Genomic DNA, 19,811 nt, shown 5'->3' with positions numbered 1-19,811 from the left:
TTGATTAATTGAACAGCTTTTGCTGCATTCTGCAACAATAATATCCAACTCTGAAGTCCCACAGAACTTTTGTGGGGTGTGAATTGATGTTGGCTCAATAAATGAATCTTGCGATGTGAAATGAACGAGGATGAAGAACAATTCGGCTTGGTTCTGCTTTGACATGGTTGCCTTCGTCATACGCAAAATGAGAAAAACTGGAAGTGGAGTGAATTTGAAACGTGAAATTTTGCGTAAATATTCGATTAAATCTTTTAGCTTCTATCTGATGCGCTATTGGCAAATGTAAGTTGGAAGATCTTTAATTTACAGGCTCTTTTCCATCTGATGTGACGGGAATTAGCGCATATGAACGAATTAGATTTCTACCTCACATGAAAATATTTTGGAAAAAAATCCTAAAAGAAATTCGGAAAGAATCGATGAAGGAATCCCGGGATGAGTTCCTGAAGGAGTTCCGGAAGATATTCGTGGAGAAAACCCTGAACGTTACAATGTGACTTAGTAACATTCAAATTTTCAAAGTCTCTCGGTATATAAAACTGAGTAATAATAAGACTTTTTTGGACGTGTACTAAAACTCGATACATAGACTGTCTTTTAAAAAATCGCCTCTCATCAACGCCTTGTATATCAGATAACGTACAAAACACTTAAACCCTTATGTGGCCAACAGGATACCCGGGTACCCAGCACCCATTTAAAATGCACGGTGTTGAAAAAGGCAAAAAGTTTGTTGGACACATAACGATTAATTCATTCATGGTAGGTTTATTGAATGTAATTTTGAGTTAAAATTGATGTTAACATATAAGTTTTGTTTGAAAATACCTATTAGCGAGAGTGAATAATTGCCTACTTTTAGGCGTTTGAAGTTTGTAATTCTGTAACTTACTATCACACTAAGAATGAATCGCAGAATTCTGTGAAATAATTCACCGAAATTAAACTGTAAAACAAGTTTTTGCAGATCTTTCTATGACATTCAAATCTTTCCAATCCAACTGTCAAAACTTCACCGAAAATTCGATGAAGTGTTTCAAATTACATAATTCTGTGAATTTTTTACATTTTGGTTCGGTAAACGACCGAATTTTTACCGCGGACTGCGATCTTTACCAAATTACTGTAAAACCAGTAGTCGGACATATTCTCGAGAGCGCAGTATTGCTGATTATTTTTATCAGTTATTCTGTGAAGGTGCTAAAGCTAAAGTGGAATCTAGCAGGTTAATAGGCGAATTGTTTTTTTTTTTCGTAAGTACTATTTACACCTTAACATATTTTTTGGGATTAATTTCCTGCTGTGTCAGATTGAAGTGCCGGACATATCACGGCGAAGCATTCCTGCATAGAAAATCGTGTGAATCACCAATTTCTTACAGCGAATTGTTATATCTTGCCTTCGCAATGTGTACAGCTGAATATTGAAATAAATATTGCATTTTCAAACAAATCCAACAAATATTGGAATTTGATTCTAGTTTCGATTTGAGAGAACTAATGAAAACACCGAAGAATTCAGTGATCCATAAAAATCTAATTGAAAATCACCGTACATTTGTAGAAAAATCACCGAAAGTTCTGTGAAATCAACAAAAATAAACAATTAATCCACAGAAAATCTGTGAAACAAATCACCGAAACTTTCGGTGAATTTGGCAGATGAGCATTTTTAATCTTTACAAATCGTTCGGTGAAACAAAAAATCACCGAACAGTTCACCGAAAAATCTGCTGTTGAGATTTCGGTGAAATTTCACAGAATTCTGTGATTCATTCTTTGTTTTTAACATACAAAATACACCAGTTGTCATATTTTTAAAGCTTAATCAGATTCAGCATCGTCAAAATTAGTTTGTTTCAATCTTGGAATGTTATGTCATTGGTTGATCAACTTCACCGCGGATTGAAAGTTATCAAATATGCTCATTTGAACATTTTTTACAAAATGTAGCAGTTTCTAATAAGAATTTCGTTTACGGAACTTGATAAAGGTCCATTCAGTACATATTTTAAAATTATTTGTATAGAATCATATGAATTGTACCTGCTTTTATTGACAATAATAGAGGAAAAGTGATGAAATTCCCTGCAGATTACGGTACTGCATTAGAATGCAAAAAACTAGTCGTAATTAAACATCTATTGCACTTCAAACAGAATCGCTCAAGAAATTTTCGTTCACTGCAGCAAGCCCCATTTGATTTGACGTTTTGTTTCAGCTCCGTACTCAGTGATGGAATTACTCTCATCATGAAGCAATTCGCGAGTGTAAAGCCAACACAACGCTTACTCACGATTCCGAGAGTAAACAGTATGTGAGTTTATTCGCAACCGCCTGCTTCGTGAGTATCAAGCAAAACAAAAACAGAAACACTCATGAGTTTTTATTCGTGAAGAACTAGTGGAGGTGCGGGAAGTGCATTTTATTGTAATAAAGTCATTGCTCCTGAAAAACAGCACTGCCAGTCGTTAAAATGCGATTGTCGTCAAAATGCAAAAAAAAAAACTTTCGAAGCTTCGCGAATCACATGCGAGTGCTTGCCAGCTACGTTTACTCACGAATAAAGAAGTGCGAGTATTCTCGGGCTCCTGTTGTTCACGAATATGTTTGTTTTGGTTTGTGTCTGATCAGCTGCAATCTTCATCATTTTCCATCTCTGTCCATACTAGGATCTGAAATAAAGCGACGCTTGCTCATTTTTTGAGCGAATCCTAGCCTGAATTTTCCACGTATCGAGATAGGCCAAGAAATTCTTGCGATCTACGAACTACACATATAAGCCCAGTTTCGTGTTCAAAAGAAATCGCTCAAGAAAGTTCTTGACCGATTCCTGGCAGAAACTTTCTACAGTGGCTGCCATTTGAAATTTCATTTCTTCGCAATTGCGTACTGCGATCGAAGAAAAGGCGGTTTCTTGAGCGATTTAGGCAAGGAATTTCCCATGCATCAAGATAGGCTGAGAAATTCCTTCTGAACTGCAAACAGCGCTATAAAAGAAAACTTAGATGATGATCAAGTATTTAATGCATAAATTGCCAAAAAATGAAGGAATTCGGAAGCAATACTCAAAGAAGCCTCGGAAAGAATCCCGGAAGGCATTCTAGAAAGAATCTTATTAAGAATCTCTGAAAGAATGCTGCAGGGAACTTTGGATCAATTCCGGCAAAAAATCCGGGTGGAATTCCTTAATACACACGGGGAAAGAACAATAAATGATTTCCGGAAGGAATCAATGAAGGATTCCTTAAAGGAATCTTGAAAAAAAAAAAACCTGAAGGAATCCCTGAAGCAACCTCGGAGGAATCCTGTATTGGATTCTAGGAAGAACCTCTGCATGAAAAGTCAAGGAATCCCTGCAGGAACCTTTCTAGAAATCTCGAGAGTAATGCATTAAAAAATCCCGGAAGGATTCCCAGGAATAATCCCCCAACGCACACTGACAGCATTTAATGAAAGTATCCTGGAAGAAATCCCCGAAGGAAATTCAGGAGAAATCCGGTGAAATTTCCAGAGAAGTTCCACAAGAAATTTGTGAAAGAATCGTGGAGGAAACCCTAGCGAAATTCCGCGAAGAGTCCTTTAGGAAGAAACTACTAAAGAAAACCCGGGAAAATCAATAAAGAAATTTCGGAGGAATCTCGGGAATCCCTGTAAGATTCCTGAAGGATTTCCGGCAAGAATTCATGAAAGAATGCTGAAAAAATCCCTGAAGGAATTGAAAACAATCCCGAAAGAAATCCCTGAAGGAATCTCGAGATATTACTAAAGGAACCTTTGATAGAATCCTGAGATATCTTGAAAGATTCATGGGAAAAATCCAAAATTGAAACCCAAATCTATTCAATCAAGGAAGAAATCCCGGGAACAATATCGAAAGAAATTCCTCAAAACAGTAAGTAATGGAATCTATGAAAGAGAAATCCCAAGCTGAATCTCTTGAGGAAGTCCTAACCGAAACCCAGTAGAAATTTCGAAAGAAATTCCGTGAGAAATTCTTAAAATAATCCTTGAAGAAATCGATGAAGAAATCTCGTGAGGTGAGGGGGAAAGACAGGAAAAGGCTAGAGGGCCATCCATTAAGCACGTCACGGTTCTTGGGCACAATTGTGCTGGTCCCCTGGTCCTAAATTTGACCCCAAAAAGTGCATAGGTGGATAAAGTAGCCGAAGTAAAGGAAGTTTTATTCTAGAGGACGTTAAGTTTATAAGAGAAAATTCGAGATAATCATTCTTTTACGGTCCGTCACGAAAGGGATATATGTATAAATTTTAAAACATCCTGCAAGACTTGTTAATATTCTTTATCTAAACTAAACAGTTTTGTGCCACTATTGAAGATATTTTATCGGAAATTTTAAGAAGAATTTCTCAAAATCTTTTTTCGAAAGCTGGAAACACTTCTGAATAAATTTATCTCTGAATCAAGAACATATATAATATTATAGAATAAAAAATTAAAATTTGTCTGCCAAATATTTTTGTTTATTTCTTATTGAAATTCTTGAACATGCTGTGAACAAAATTGCACTAAGCTGGAGAAAAAAATGGGGAAGTTTTAAGTGTAATTCTAACCCTCTAATACCCAATCCCGCCTTTAGACGGGGTATAGTTTGAGCATTTTTGTAATTTTTGGTTTGTGGAAAATCATTTTTTTTATTTTTTTGGCTGATATTTAGGACTGTTCTGTATATCTCAAAATGATTTTTGGTGTATTTTAAAGTGTATTTACATTTTTTAAAAATCATTGAAAAATTGATGTTTTAGTCACCTTTTAGAAGTCATTGTTTATTTTGTATTGAATCGCTAAAATTAACATATTTTAAATTTTTCCCGAATCATTCTATCCTTGTCCAATAGTTCAAGGGAATCGAATGCACTCTAAAATTATTTTCTTTAAAATTACACGGAAAATACAATTTTATGTAAAAAAAATTTAAAATAATAATATTTCAACAATAATCATAAAATCTCAAAATGTTTTCATCTCAAAAAATCCGTTACCCAAGTTGGCTTCCAGGAAAAATATAAAAGTGTGGGGATGTTCAAAAATAAAAATTAGAAAAATCAAAAACTGAAATTCACGAAATCGAGAATTGAAAAGAATCATCTTCCAAAACATGTTTAAATCGATTTTAGATGACGAAAAATGATATTTAGATCAAAATAAAAAATTTGTAAAATTTATATGCATTTGAGTATTGACTTCAATAAACCGAACTCTCGATTTATTTTATCAGTTTTTAAGAACATCTTTTGCAAAAATTGTGAGCTTTTTTTTTTTGAGAAATGTCGGTATAAATTTATTTAGAGAACACGAAGTCAATTTTTGAAAGCTTTTTTCGTAATTAGTGATGTAGTTTATGAATTCTTGCGAAATCCCATAGACTTCTTGAGGAACTTTTAGAAGAAAAGAATGGAGCAATTCTAAAAGATCTTGAGGAAGCTTAATGTGCTTTGCTAAAACTTTCTTATAAAAATCTAAAAACATATGTCATGAGTATTCGTCAAAATTTAATTTCCAAAGCGTTCTAAGCCGAAAACATCACCACCACTGGAAGCGGTTAAGGGTCGTCCAAAAATGACGTAGCATTTTAGGGGGAGGGGGTGTCCCTAAAATGCTACGAATTAGGGTACCGTAATCCGGGGTCAAATTGATCACTTTAAAACAACTTTTGCGGATAACATCAGTGCCAATCCACACATTCCCAAAAGAATTTCTGTAAAACCAGTACCCAGTGGATCTCCATGGAACCATGCGACAGAATTTTGTTCAACAAATTTAAACTTTAAATTAAATAACTCCAATAACAAAAAATTGGAAAGGTTACTTTGGGGTGAAATTGATCAGTAAACAATTAAGCAACGGTTGGAAAGGAAAATTTCCTTCTTCGCTTAATTTTGCCCTTCTTAAACCGAATGACGCGCTTAAAATCTTACAACTAGTGAATTTAATACTTTAAATGCAAAATTATTTTTTTAAATTTCCCCTTAAACGCCTTAAGGTAGGCAATTTCAATTGCAATAAGAGATTTATATCACAATAAATGACTATTTCATCATAAAATGAAATATTTTTAATTATTTCATGTTCTGATTAGCTACCGTCAAACGGGGTTACTTGCAACAGCGGTGTAACTTGCAACACGATGACATATACTAAATGTGAGGCATTTTCTAATAATAATGAAAACTAGTATGCCCACGGTGTGTTTATAGAGCAACTTTATAACAAAAAAATAAGTAAGTCTGAAATTTTGCCCAATGATACTTTGGGCCATTCCCTTCAATTTGCTGGGTCGGTGGAAAACATCTATCGGGGGGTCTAGAACAAAAAAATTTTTTGAAGGTTTTTTATGCAAAAATTGTTAAAAGCGCATATTGTAAATTATTGCATCTCCTACAAATAGTCACAACTTTTTTGTCTTTGAAGATAGGACCATAAAATTTTCAGGCATTTCGAAGTAGTGTGCGTAGATGACTGTGTGAAAATTTCATTGAAATATGTTGAATGGTTTTCAAATAATAGCAAAACTATTTAACGCATTCTAAAATACTAAGCTTAGTAGCAAAAGTCCAACAAAATATCTATATATTTTTATATAATAATACATGAAAAGTATTGCATTCTAAGCACCTTGAGTCATTATGATGGCGGTACTGTGGAAACTTGTTTTTCAAATGATAAACAGATACGTAGTCAAACACATGAAAGGAAAACACACACACTGCCATTATGTAGCTTTTCACTAAAGTATTAATTATTTATTTCAAGAACGTGGTTTTGCGTATACATATTCACCAGTACAAGTATGCCTCCATTACGAATCCTATAATAAACACAATTATCATGATTGCTGAGCATGTCGGCTTTCCCTAAAAAAAATATTTGAATGTTATTTGGTAAGTCAAGAAAAGCACTCGAGGATTGGGAAACATCTCTGATTCGAGGAAAAAGTACGGAAACTAAATTATTTTGGAAATAATGTTTACAAGCTCAAAATTAAATAGTATTGCACCTTAGTCAAAGAATAAAAACAAGTTAACAATGTTATTATGAAGTTTTGGGTATGATTCTACATTAAACCATTGTCTTGAATGACACAATAACGAGAACTGAATTCAAAACAGAATTCAATTGGGCAATATTCGATCAGGGCAACTTTACAATACTAAACGTAGTTTCCGGATTATTCCACGATATTGGACATAGCTGTTGGACCTAAACTTAAGTTTGTCTTTGAATTTAATAGCAATATGATGCTTATTGCTTATACCATCATTTATTAACAAATAACTGATAATAAGTACTGAAAGAATAGTTGAAAGAACGGAGTACTTATTGAAAATGTTTCTACATTAAGCATGATAATTCGGCTGTTTAGCATAAAGCCTAGGAAAAACGTTTTGATAACAATGATTTAAATAGTCTTATCGATTTGCATATGATGTCTCAAAACAAATTTTCTGTGTAATTTGAAACCTCCAAGCATGAGGAAGAGTGATTGATCATTCTGCGTCGTTTACTAGTAGAATATTTTCAACATAAATCTATATCTTTCGAAAAAAATAGCAAACAGTTTTTTTGTAATCCAAATTATTGCGCCACGCTCCCCTAAAACATTTCGCTTGTAATTTGATACTTAGATAAGACCTTAATCATTTAAAAAAAGTGAAAAAAATGAACATGTATACGCAAAACCACGTTCTTGAAATAAATAATTAATACTTTAGTGAAAAGTTTAATGACAGTGTGTGTGTTTTCCTACGTATTTGACTACGTATCTATTTATCATTTGAAAAACAAGTTTCCACAGTACCGCCATCATAATGACTCAAGGTGCTTAGAATTATATATTTTTCATGTATTTTCATATAAAAATAGGGGAACTTACGTATTTTCGGCAGTTTTGTTCTCTTCGTCATGGGGGGTTTTTTGAAACCTGTTGATCTCAAGTTTGCCTAAAATCCTTCCCAACCATGCTGAGTTATGTGCCCAACTTTCAGGCAATTTGGCCCACAAAAACCACCCATGACGAAGAGAACAAACCTTTGTCACCCTATATAGATATTTTGTTGGACTTTTGCTACTAAGCTTAGTATTTTAGAATGCGTTAAATAGTTTTGCTATTATTTGAAAACCATTCAACATATTTCAATGAAATTTTCACACAGTCATCTACGCACACTACTTCGAAATGCCTGAAAATTTTATGGGCCTATCTTCAAAGACAAAAAAGTTGTGACTATTTGTAAGAGATGCAATAATTTACAATATGCGCTTTTAACAATTTTTGCATAAAAAACCTTCAAAATTTTTTTTTGTTCTAGACCCCCCGATAGATGTTTTCCACCGACCCAGCAAATTGAAGGGAATGGCCCAAAGTATCATTGGGCAAAATTTCAGACTTACTTATTTTTTTGTTATAAAGTTGTTCTACACAACACACCGTGTGCCCTACTATTTTTGTTATAGAGATTATGTGTATCAAAGATCGATTTAGTATAAAAATTAGCTTTGTTTCTTTGTTTATGGTTTAGCTACACTGTTAAAACGGATTGCTCATTTTATGCCATAAAAACAAGTATGAAAATCGTGCTTGACCTCTCCCTTATGGTAAGTACGATAAGTCTGATGACCTTGCTTGCAGTTAGGGTACCTAATAGTAAGCTTAACTAAACGATAAAAGTTTGATAAACTTATCGACTAAGTAATGCAAAAAATCATTATTATATTCGACAACCACTATGGGGTAACTTGCAACAGTTGAATTTGGCGAAACCTTCTATTATATATCTTCATTTCACGATATACTTTACAGAAATAACCGAAATGGATCATTCATTGATTACGTAACGCGTTCATTTTCAAATGACAATTCATTTTTTAGATTTTTTTTGCACGTGACCTTCAAACATTGTTAGGAAATACCACATTTTGAAGTTTCATTCATGTTTCATCATGTTAAAAGTTCAATTTTTGTTTATGAACGCTGTAAAGCAATCATCAACATCAATTCTGAACCTAGATGGAGTAAATCATTTCAGTTTAAGGGCGGACGGGACGGTCGAGAAAATATCCGCCATTGCTCTGTTGCTACTAAGATGGTAATCTCTGATTCTACTTCATATTTTGCAACAAAAACCTATCATTGTGTATGCTCACTTGCAGTGCATATGCTGATTGGTTTTCAGCATCTTCAGTGCGATAGGTCTCGAGATTACCATCTTCAAAATCGCGAGGCAAATTGTTAGAAAGAGAGGCAAGATAGGAAAAATAACACGGCGTCCCGTTTCACCTTAATACCCAAATTAGCGAGTTTGACATTTACAAAGTAGAATAGGTGTGTTTCAATCATGTTAATTTAGCTGAAATTGCCAAACAACACTTCAAACTAAAAACTACTTGAAGATGACTCACTCTACCTTTTCAAGAAATGCTTTTGTCATTGTTGACATTTTGTAATGAGTGCTAAGTCACGAGAGTCATATATATTTTGTGTTTGAGGGACGTGAGACCTGTTGCTCAACGATATACTCTCGCTTGCAATAATTATCAATCCTTTCATGAAAAAATATATATCAATTGGTTAGTGTACATCTTTTCATGGTATGTTTCATGCATGACATCAAAAATTTACAATACGACTAAATACTAGAATGTTAGTGCTGTTTAATGATAGCTAACTTAGCTTCATGTCCTATGTTGCAAGTTACCCCACAGATGGGGAAACTTGCAACAAGCATGTATTTCGCACCTCCTGGTTAGGTGACAACGTATTTTGGTAAACCAAGTGCTGCATAGTATTCTACTCGGGGTAATTAGCGTACACGATGCTTCACAGGATGTTTCAAATGTTTAGATTTTCAATGATATTGCTTCAAAGTCGAAAAGTGTTGCAAGTTACCCCATTTGACGGTACATAACTTCCCAACCAAGGCTCCACAAAAATGTTAAAACACAAAATTTACGGGAAGTCCTATTAGCAATCGATTGTTTAGTAGCAATGATTTCAGCTAAATGGGAAATACATTGCAAATTCCTAAAAAAATAAGGCAAAACTAACTTTTTTTTTCTAAAAAAAAAGTCTACACTCATCTCTAGACATCTACGAAATAGATGACGTAAAAAGTTTAAGATCATTACGTCGCTTAAAAGTTCCTAGTATGGAATTACAATGTAGTACCCGAATGATGAATTTCACCCCGCTGATCAATTTGACCCCGGTTTACGGTACGGGAAAATATACTACGAGGGGGGAGGGGGTATTGAAAATTGACCAATAATGCTACGTCATTTATGGACGACCCCAATACACCAGTCACGGGAAAGAACGCTCATTACAACCAGTAAGCACAATTCCTTAAAAAATACCTGCATAAATTCTTAGAAGAATGCTTGGAAAAATCTTTAAAGGGATTTCTGTGGATGAATCCCTAGAGAAACCATAAAAAAATCCCAAAAGAAATCTCTAGAAAAAAATCTTTGCATTAGAACTTCTGCAGGAGTCTCTCCAGAAATTTATCTGAGGAATTGCGGGACGAAACCCTACAGAAGCTCATGAGAAAATTTCGAAGGTATCGCTTGAGTCATTTTTGAAGGAATCCCTATAGCAATCTCCAAAGAAATCCGTGGAGGTATCTCTGAAGGAATTCCTGAATTAATCCTAGAGAAAGCATTGGGGAAATTCCTATTGAAATCACTGAAGTAATTCCTGTTAGTATTTCAGGTAAAATTCCTGGAGAAAAGTTTTAGGGGAACAGAGGAATCCCAACAGAAATGGATTAAATAATTCTAGCAACAATTTCAGGAGAATTCCCAGCAAGAATTTCTAGAGATCGGAAGCAATGCCAAGAGATATCCCTAGAGAAGTTCCTGTAGAAAAAAATTGGAAGAGTACTGTAGGAATGCCAGCAAAAAATCTGGATGAATCCCAAAAGAAACTTCTGGTTGTATCACTGTAGGAATAACTGGGATAATCTGAACGGATTCTTGTAGAAATCTTCGGAAAAATTGCTGGAGAAACTTCCGGAGGAGTTTTTGGAGGAACAGCAGCGGAAATTCCTGGAAGAATCGAAGCAAAAATTCCTTGAGGAATCGCTGAATGAATTTCTGGAGGAATCCCACCATTATTTAAATGAGCGAACAACAATGTTCTGGCTCCGTTGTTTCGGTCCAGGTTTGGGAAACGTCACACAAATCATTGAACAATCTAAAACAGAAATCTCACGGATTGAACGATCCATATTGTTGTACCCTAAAGCGGACCCCACACGAGCATCAATACTTCATCAATATCGGTACTTTTTGTCGGAATTTTTGTCAAACACATAGTGGGGTCCGCTTGACGATGCATTCATTCATGATGATGCATTTGTTTACACCGGTATTTTTGAACTTTTGGCTTTCGCACAATGGAAACACTTTAACTTCCTAAACTTCAACATAAAAACATCGAATTGTTCCATCACTAAGTCTTGTTTGATTGTTTTCCTATCGGAACACCGCAACATCTTCATTTTTCTCTTCAAACCCACCCCAGTTCACGGTACACCGCCAAATGTTTTGCTTGTTGGGAAAGATCTGCCAACCCGAAGAATAGCCTCTAGAAGAAATTTTCCATTCGATGTAAAAAAAAGCACACACAAACGCACCGGTTGCAATCGAAGCAAAGCAATTAAGTTTTGGATGCACTCCGGCTTCGCCACTTTGTTTTGAATTTTCGCGCTTATCGACAGGTACCGAACCGACTTTTCTGCAATGTGGCTGCGAACCGAACCGAACACGTTGACCGTTGAGCGAGAACTAACCGGAGAAGCATCGTCGGCCGCGGACGAGGTGAGTGCAGCAAGCAGCTGATTGACCAGGTTGTCAGAAGGCTTCTGCTCTGCTGCGCTGCTTGCCACTCACCGACCAAAGGCGTCGCACGCCGCCAGTCATATCGACCAGAGCATATCCAGTCAGTTGCTTCGGTCGGTTGGTGAACAGGGTATACCTACCTATAAATATCTCGCTCATCAGTGAAGCCATTGAGGCACCTGAAGTGCAGATTGTGTAGAATATGTCGTGCAAAGAAACGATGAAAACGATCACCTGCAAAACAAGCTTTACGAAGATAGCATGTTGTGTTCTGAAGCTTTTTGTATAAAAGAAACAGGCTGGAAACTCGGCAAAAGCTGCTAGTAGTCTTTTAAGCAAGATTGAGCAGCATATTCCATGCTACCAAGCTCTTCTTTCCATGAAGATACACAGAACGAAAAGTAGATTTAATTTCAATCCTGTAATCTTAAGTTTATCATGATATCTTAGGTCATTACCAGCTACAGCAAAGTTGATCAGAAGAGGGATGGTCTAATTTGGAGCTACTGGGTATTCTTGGCTTAACATGCCCGCCATCATTCATTCATTCATTTATTTAGTATTACATCAAATTCAAGATAAAACTGAATCAACAATATTTCTCCATAATACACGGTTCGTGGCTGCCGCTCTCCATCCTCGGTCGCGCCCAATGCTCGCCAAGTCACGCTCCACCTGGTCCGCCCATCGTGCTCTCTGCGCTCCACGCCTTCTTGTGCCAACCGGATCCGTTGCAAACACCAGCTTTGCAGGGTTGTTGTCCTGCATTCTTGCAACATGCCCTGCCCAACGTATCCTTCCGGCTTTGGCCACCTTCTGGATGCTGGGTTCGCCGTAAAGTGCAGCGAGCTCGTGGTTCATTCTTCTCCGCCACACACCGTTCTCCTGCACACCGCCGAAGATCGTTCTTAGCACGCGTCGCTCGAAAACTCCGAGTGCTTGCAGGTCCTCCTCGAGCATGGTCCATGTCTCGTGCCCGTAGAGGATCACCGGTCTTATCAGCGTTTTGTACATGGTGCATTTGGTGCGTGGGTGAATCTTTTTCGACCGCAGTTTCTTCTGGAGCCCGTAGTAGGCCCGACTTCCGCTGATGATGCGCCTCCGAATTTCACGGCTCACGTTGTTGTCAGCCGTCAGTAAGGATCCGAGGTAGACGAATTCCTCCACCACCTCGAAAGTATCCCCGTCTATCGTAACATTACTACCCAGACGGATCCGGTCGTTTTTGGTTCCGCCTACCAGCATGTACTTTGTTTTTGAGGCATTCACCACCAGTCCGACCTTTGCTGCTTCGCGTTTCAGGCGGGTGTACAGTTCTGCCACCGTTCCAAATGTTCTAGCGATAATGTCCATGTCGTCCGCAAAGCATACAAATTGACCGGATTTTGTGAAAATCGTTCCCCGGCTGTTGAGCCCGGCTCGTCGCATCACACCTTCCAGCGCGATGTTGAAGAGTAGACATGAGAGTCCGTCACCTTGTCGCAGTCCCCGGCGAGATACGAATGAACTGGATAGTTAACCTGAAACCCTTACGCAGTTTTGCACACCGTCCATCGTTGCTTTAATCAATCTAGTCAGCTTCCCAGGAAAGCCGTTTTCGTCCATGATTCTCCATAGCTCTGCGCGGTCGATACTATCGTATGCCGCTTTGAAGTCGATGAACAGGTGGTGCGTTGGGACCTGGTATTCACGGCATTTCTGGAGGATTTGCCGTACGGTAAAGATCTGGTCCGTTGTCGACCGGCCGTCGATGAAGCCGGCTTGATAACTTCCCACGAACTCATTTGTTTTAGGTGACAGACGACGGAAGATGATCTGGGATAGCACTTTGTAGGCAGCATTCAAAATAGTGATCGCCCTGAAGTTCTCACATTCCAAATGGTCGCCTTTCTTGTGAATGGGGCAGATTACCCCTTCCTTCCACTCCTCCGGTAGCTGTTCGGTTTCCCAGATCCTGACTATCAGCCGATGCAGACAGGTGGCCAACTTTTCTGGGCCCATCTTGATGAGTTCAGCTGCGATACCATCCTTACCAGCTGCTTTGTTGGTTTTGAGCTGGTGAATGGCATCCTTAACTTCCCTCAGCGTGGGAGTTGGTTCATTTCCGTCCTCCGCTGCACTGGCGTCGTCGTTACTTCCGTTGCCGTGGGCTCCCGTGCCTACGTTCTCCACGCCGTTCAGGTGCTGATCGAAGTGCTGCTTCCACCTTTCGATCACCTCACGTCCGTCCGTCAAGAGGCCTCCGTCTTTATCCCTGCATATTTCGGCTCGCGGCACGAAGCCGTTGCGGGATGCGTTGAGCTTCTGATAGAACTTCCGTGTTTCTTGGGAACGGCACAGCAGTTCCATTTCTTCACACTCCGCTTCTTCCAGGCGGCGCTTTTTCTCCCGAAAGAGGCGGGTCTGCTGTTTACGCTTCTGTTTGTAACGTTCCACGTTCTGTCGAGTCCCTTGCTGCAGCATTATCGCCCTCGCTGCGTTCTTCTCCTCCAAAACCGTTCTGCACTCTTCGTCGAACCATTCGTTACGTCGATTCCGTTCCACGTACCCGATGGTGCTCTCGGCTGCGTCGTTGATGGCTGCTTTCACTGTACTCCAGCAGTCCTCTAGAGAGGCCTCATCGAGCTCGCCCTCGTCTGGCAACGCGGCTTCGAGATTCTGCGCGTATGCTGAGACGACATCCGATTGCTTCAGCCGCTCTAGGTTGTACCGTGGCGGTCGCCGGTACCGTACATTGTTGATGACGGAGAGTTTTGGGCGCAGTTTGACCATCACCAGATAGTGGTCGGAGTCGATGTTGGCGCCACGATACCCAAGTAACACAACATGTCTTATAGAAATTATTTCGACTCCAATATGACCAGTTACGAAGTTTTGGTGTGAAACAATAAAACCGATTTGCAGACTGCTATACGACTGAAAAAGCGCAGAAGGTGGAGCCTGCGCAACATCTTTGTGATGTCATATTCATGTTCTATATGAATCTGATCATACTTGATTATGTATCTTAGTATGTTTTCCATTCTATATTTTCAACAAATTCTAGAAAACAGTGCCTTGGCAATCAAGATGTTTTATTACTGTAAATAATTAAGTTTCAAAATGTCGATAATAAAAATCGACAACTTCGAAAATCGACATGCATCAATAATTCTACCAAGCCACTTTAACGCCTTATTGCCTTACTGTGGTCAGAAATTTTAATGCCAATCATTTTTACGGTGAAATAGACTATTGTACCGCGATTAAATTAATGCGCCTTATAAATCACTATTTTTAAAGAATTTTGCATCAAAATAAATAAATACTATTCATCTTATTTTAACACAAAAACTCAAACATGCTTTATTTTTCTCAAGAATTTTTCAAGTTTATACATACATATAACAAATTATTGAAACATATTAGAATATTTGATAAATATTTAATAATTTAGAAATAAAATTAAATGGCATTCCGTGACATGGCATGATACATGTTTTGGGATATGATTCAAAATTGGCTTGATATTGTTTTTGTGGATAATTTTGTTGTGGTTGTTGTTGATTATCATGTTTGGTTTGGTATTTGAACGGTTTGATATCTGTCATGATTTGAAAAGACAACAAATGTCGAGTATCAAATAATTATCACAGTTTATACATTGAAGCGGCTCAAAGAGCATTATGCTCGGTAAAATCGGCCCTTTTAGATAATCATATATGTTGTGGTAACATATATTCCTGTCATTTTTTTTTATTTAGGTATTTATAGCTAAGATTCTGTTAGGAGTATATTTGTTACGTAGGAAATAAAAATTGATTCTACATTTCAATGATCGGTAGTGTAGCATGTCCTTGTTCAATAAAATGAATGAGGTTTATGTTACACATGTTTTCTATCATACTGCAGAAAACCAGAATTCGACTAATTATAAACATACGAAACATACTATGTTTTGTCTAAACATGATTGAAAACAAGTCTTAAACAAGAAACTGCAAATGTTACTCTAATATGACATATAGAACATACTGAGCATGTATGGTAACAAACAAAGTGTACTTTAATAGAACATACCCAACATAATCGAAAACAACATGCAATGTTTGTTTGAGAAAACAAAATATATTCTTTAATAAGACTTCTAAATAGAAGATCACTGTGTATAAGTTTTAGGTATCATGAAAACGACTTATTCATGACATATTATGTTTTGAGAAACTTCATAACAACTGCTGTAGGACAAAGTATATATTTTGTTATTTCGGATTATGTTTTCGGTGTTACTTGGGTAGGTCCTGACGTCGATAATGTCGGAGAAGTGCCGTCCGTCAATCAGAACGTGGTCGATTTGAGATTCCGTCTGCTGTGGTGATCTCCAGGTGTAACGATAAGGGAGGCTGTGTTGGAAAAAGGTGCTACGTATGGCCATATTTTTGGAGGCGGCGAAATCAATGAGTCGTTGGCCGTTTTCGTTCGTCTGCTGGTGGGCGCTGAACTTACCAATCGTCGGTCTGAATTACTCCTCCTGACCTACCTGAGCGTTCAAATCTCCTATGATGGTCTTGACGTCGTGGTTTGGGCAGCGATCGTACTCGCGTTCGAGCTGCGCGTAAAATGCGTCCTTGTCATCATCAGTACTTCCGGAGTGTGGGCTGTGCACGTTTATTATGCTGAAGTTGAAGAATCGGCCCTTGATCCTCAACCTGCACATTCTTTCGTCGATCGGCCACCAACCGCCTCTGCATATCACCTATCACGATGAAAGCTGTTCCCAGCTCACGTGTGTTGCCGCAGCTCTGGTAGATGGTATGATTACCTCTAAACGTTCGCACCATGGATCCTGTCCTACACACCTCCTGCAGCGCTACGATGCCGAACCCGCGGTCCTTCAGTAGATCGGCGAGTATGCGAGTGCTCCCAATGAAGTTGAGAGATCGGCAGTTCCACGTACCGAGTTTCCAATCGCAAGTCCTTTTTGTTCGCTGGGGTTGTTGCCGTTGGTCTCGGTTCGTATTATTCTGTTGCTGATTTTCCGTTACAATGGTTTTTTACGGCTGGCTCGTAGGGCCTGACACCAACCCCCTACTTTCCGGAGGACCATAGTGCACAGTTGAGCTTAGAGTTCTTCCCTGGCACTCGGACGTAGATCAGCCGCCCCTAACATGGGAATCAGACGCTGTTGTGAGCCGCTCCTCCTGGAGAACAGACGCTCAGGTTTACCGAAGCAAACCCCCCCTTCCCTGTCAGCCTACGACCAAAGTTCCCACCGGGGTTGGTTACCCGATCTTCCCTAAGGTTGCTCATAGTTTCCGGCCGGTACCGCGTGGAGGTAGGGATAGGAGTTGCTGGGCATAGGCTAGTGGATCACAATGGGATCTGAATTGTGCAGCATACCCAGCCTTTACCGTGCCATCAACAGTGATGAAATCGAAGCGGTTGAAGAATTCGTATACTCGATGGATAACTACCCGAAAGAAATGGTACTCGAGAGCTATTCGACCAGTATAAGATGACGTGATGCGTGGCGACTGTTGATTCCGCATCGTCGCATTACACCTTCCAGAAAGTTGTTGAAGAGTAGGCATTTGAGTCCTAGTTCCCGGCGAATGAACTGGATATTTCGCCTTGTTATTTGTCTTAGGCAGCTATCGTACTAGCGTTCGAGCTGCGCAAAGAACGCGCCCTTGTCATCATCAGTGCTTCCGCAGTGAGGGCTGTGCTCGTTTACACATTCTTTCGTTGATCGGACCTCAACCGACCACGCGCCTTTGCATATCACCCATCACTATAAAAGCTGTGCCCAGCTCTGGTAGATGGTATGATTACCTCTAACTACGGGATTGTCATTGTGACAATCCCACAGGCCTTCAGTTGATCGGCAAGCATGCATATGCACCCGATGAAAATGATTGACCTGAAGCAGTTCTACGTACTACCGAGTTTTCAATCGCAAGTCCCTTTTCGTCACTGAGGGCGTCATCGATTGTATCGGTTTTTATGTTCTTGTTGATTATTCGCTGCTTGTTTTTTTGCGGTTGACTCACTGGGTCGAACACTTATGCAGTTTACTGTTTGGAGGGCCTCAGTAAATTTGCCGAAGCCCCCGTCCCGGTCTGCATACGACCAAAGCTCTGACCGGGGTTGGTTACCCGGTTCTCCCTAAGGTTGCTCGTATCCCGGATGGTTCTAACTAGAAGGAACTTCTTCCTTTGGAAATTGATTCGGCAATTTTCTTAGAGATTTCCTTCGGAAATCTCTTTGAAAAAAAAAATCTCCGGCGGTTCTTTAAAAATTCTATCACTGCAATCACTTTTGGAATTCTTTCTAAATTTTCTTCAGAAATTTCTTTGATAATTTCGGAAATCTCTTTGAGAGTTTCTTCGATTTTGTTTTGTGAATGTTTGTGGAAATTTTTATATTTTCATCAGGAATTCCTCTGGTAGTTCTTATATGAATTCTTTTGGCAACTACTTTGAAAGCTCTAAGGTAATTTTAATGGAAATTTTTCCAGAAATTTCTTTAGGAATTTGTCAGGATTTTTTTTGTGAATTTCATAGGATTTTCTTTAAGCAAGTCCAGTTGAGAATTTCTACATTTCCAGTTCAGCAATTTTCGGAAGCAATAAATTTAAATTCATTTTAATCATAAAAATTACAAAAGTAATCACGATGAAATTGCCTGAGAAATTTGCAAAATAACTGAAAAAGAAATTGCTAAGATAATTACGGGGGAATTGCCATTAAAATATCGAAAAAAAAAATCCAAAGAAATATTTGATTGCATTCCCAAGAAACGCAACTAGCTGAATATCAGTTTCTTAAACTAAAGTTGGCTTAAGAGTGGTTTGTTCCTCTCCTATAAAGCTAAAATGTTTGTTGGGTTCCAATGAAACTACCGTAGAAATTAAAAAAAAAAAAACCATGCCGAAAAAACCCTCAAAGAAATGACCATACTTCTATTGGGATTCCTTCAGCTAGAATTCCTTGAAGGCCAAAAGGAGTTCCAGGTGTAATACCATGATTAATTACTAGAGCAATCTATGAATTCCTGGATTAGTCTTTAGAGAAATCCCTGGAAGAGTCAAAGGCATTTCTGGAAGTATCCTAGGAAAACTGGCTAGAAGAATCCAGGCAAGAATTTCAGAAGAAATTTCTAGAGAGATTCCTGCAGGTATCACAGTAAGAATTTCTGGAGGAGACCTAGGCATTCCTGAAACATTAGAAGCAGCAGGAATCGCTTATGGAATCCTGGATGAAAGTCAAAAGGAGCTCCTGGAGAAGTCCAACAAGAAAAATTTGGAGAAATCCCAGATTTTTTTAAGATTTTCAGGAGGACACACTGAAGGTACTTCTGCAAGACTCCCAGGAAGATGGTCTTGAATAATCCCAGCAAGTTTTTGATGGAATCTCTGGAGAAATTCTTAGAAGAATCCGTAGAAGAATTCTGGGAGGTATTGCGGTAAGAATGACTGGAGAAGTCCTAGGAGGAATTGCTGGAAGAACCACAGCAGGAATAGCTTGAGAAATCCAGCTGAAATTCCCGGATGAAGGCCAAGAGGAGTTCCTGTAGGAATCCCATGGGAAATTTATGAGAGAGTCCATAGACAAAATATCTTGGATAAAAAATCCTGGAGAAATCACCGGAGAGTTTCTGAAGAAAATACAGAAAAAATCTCAGGAGGTATTCTTAGAAGGATTCTGGGATGTATCATTGTAGAAACTTCAGCTGAAATCCTAGAAGAAATTGCTAGAGAAAACTATACAGGAATTTCTAGAGATACCCCATCAGGTATGCCGGGGGGAATCCAAAGAAGAAATCCTTGGAATACCTAGAGAAGTCCCTGCAAGAACCGGTAGAGGTATTCTGGAAGAATCTATAGAGAAGGTCCTGAAAGAATCGCAGGAGGATTTTCTGAAAGAATCTCAGGAAGAATTCCAGCCATAATGCTAGGATAAATTCGTATAGG

General features: G+C 38.5%; 1 protein-coding gene across 5 annotated transcripts in view; it reads right to left on the bottom strand.

Moving 5' to 3' along the window:
- Nucleotides 1-11,826, bottom strand: part of LOC109409288 (protein rolling stone) — a 122,028-nt gene extending 110,202 nt beyond the window's left edge. For 2 of the 5 annotated variants that reach the window (XM_029858970.2, XM_062850832.1), the window contains exon 1: nucleotides 11,657-11,826. The gene's annotated coding sequence lies outside the window, so the exon portion shown is untranslated. Of the gene's footprint in view, nucleotides 1-11,539 lie in introns of all 5 variants that reach the window. The other 3 variants (XM_029858968.2, XM_029858967.2, XM_029858966.2) reach the window with 3 other exon arrangements.
- Nucleotides 11,827-19,811: the final 7,985 nt, after the last annotated feature.

The sequence above is a fragment of the Aedes albopictus genome, chromosome 2, assembly GCF_035046485.1.
Source record: "Aedes albopictus strain Foshan chromosome 2, AalbF5, whole genome shotgun sequence".
In the NCBI taxonomy this organism is placed as follows: domain Eukaryota; kingdom Metazoa; phylum Arthropoda; class Insecta; order Diptera; family Culicidae; genus Aedes; species Aedes albopictus.
The sequence above is the reverse complement of the archived record's forward strand: the minus strand, read 5'-3'. Positions and strand labels throughout refer to the sequence as shown.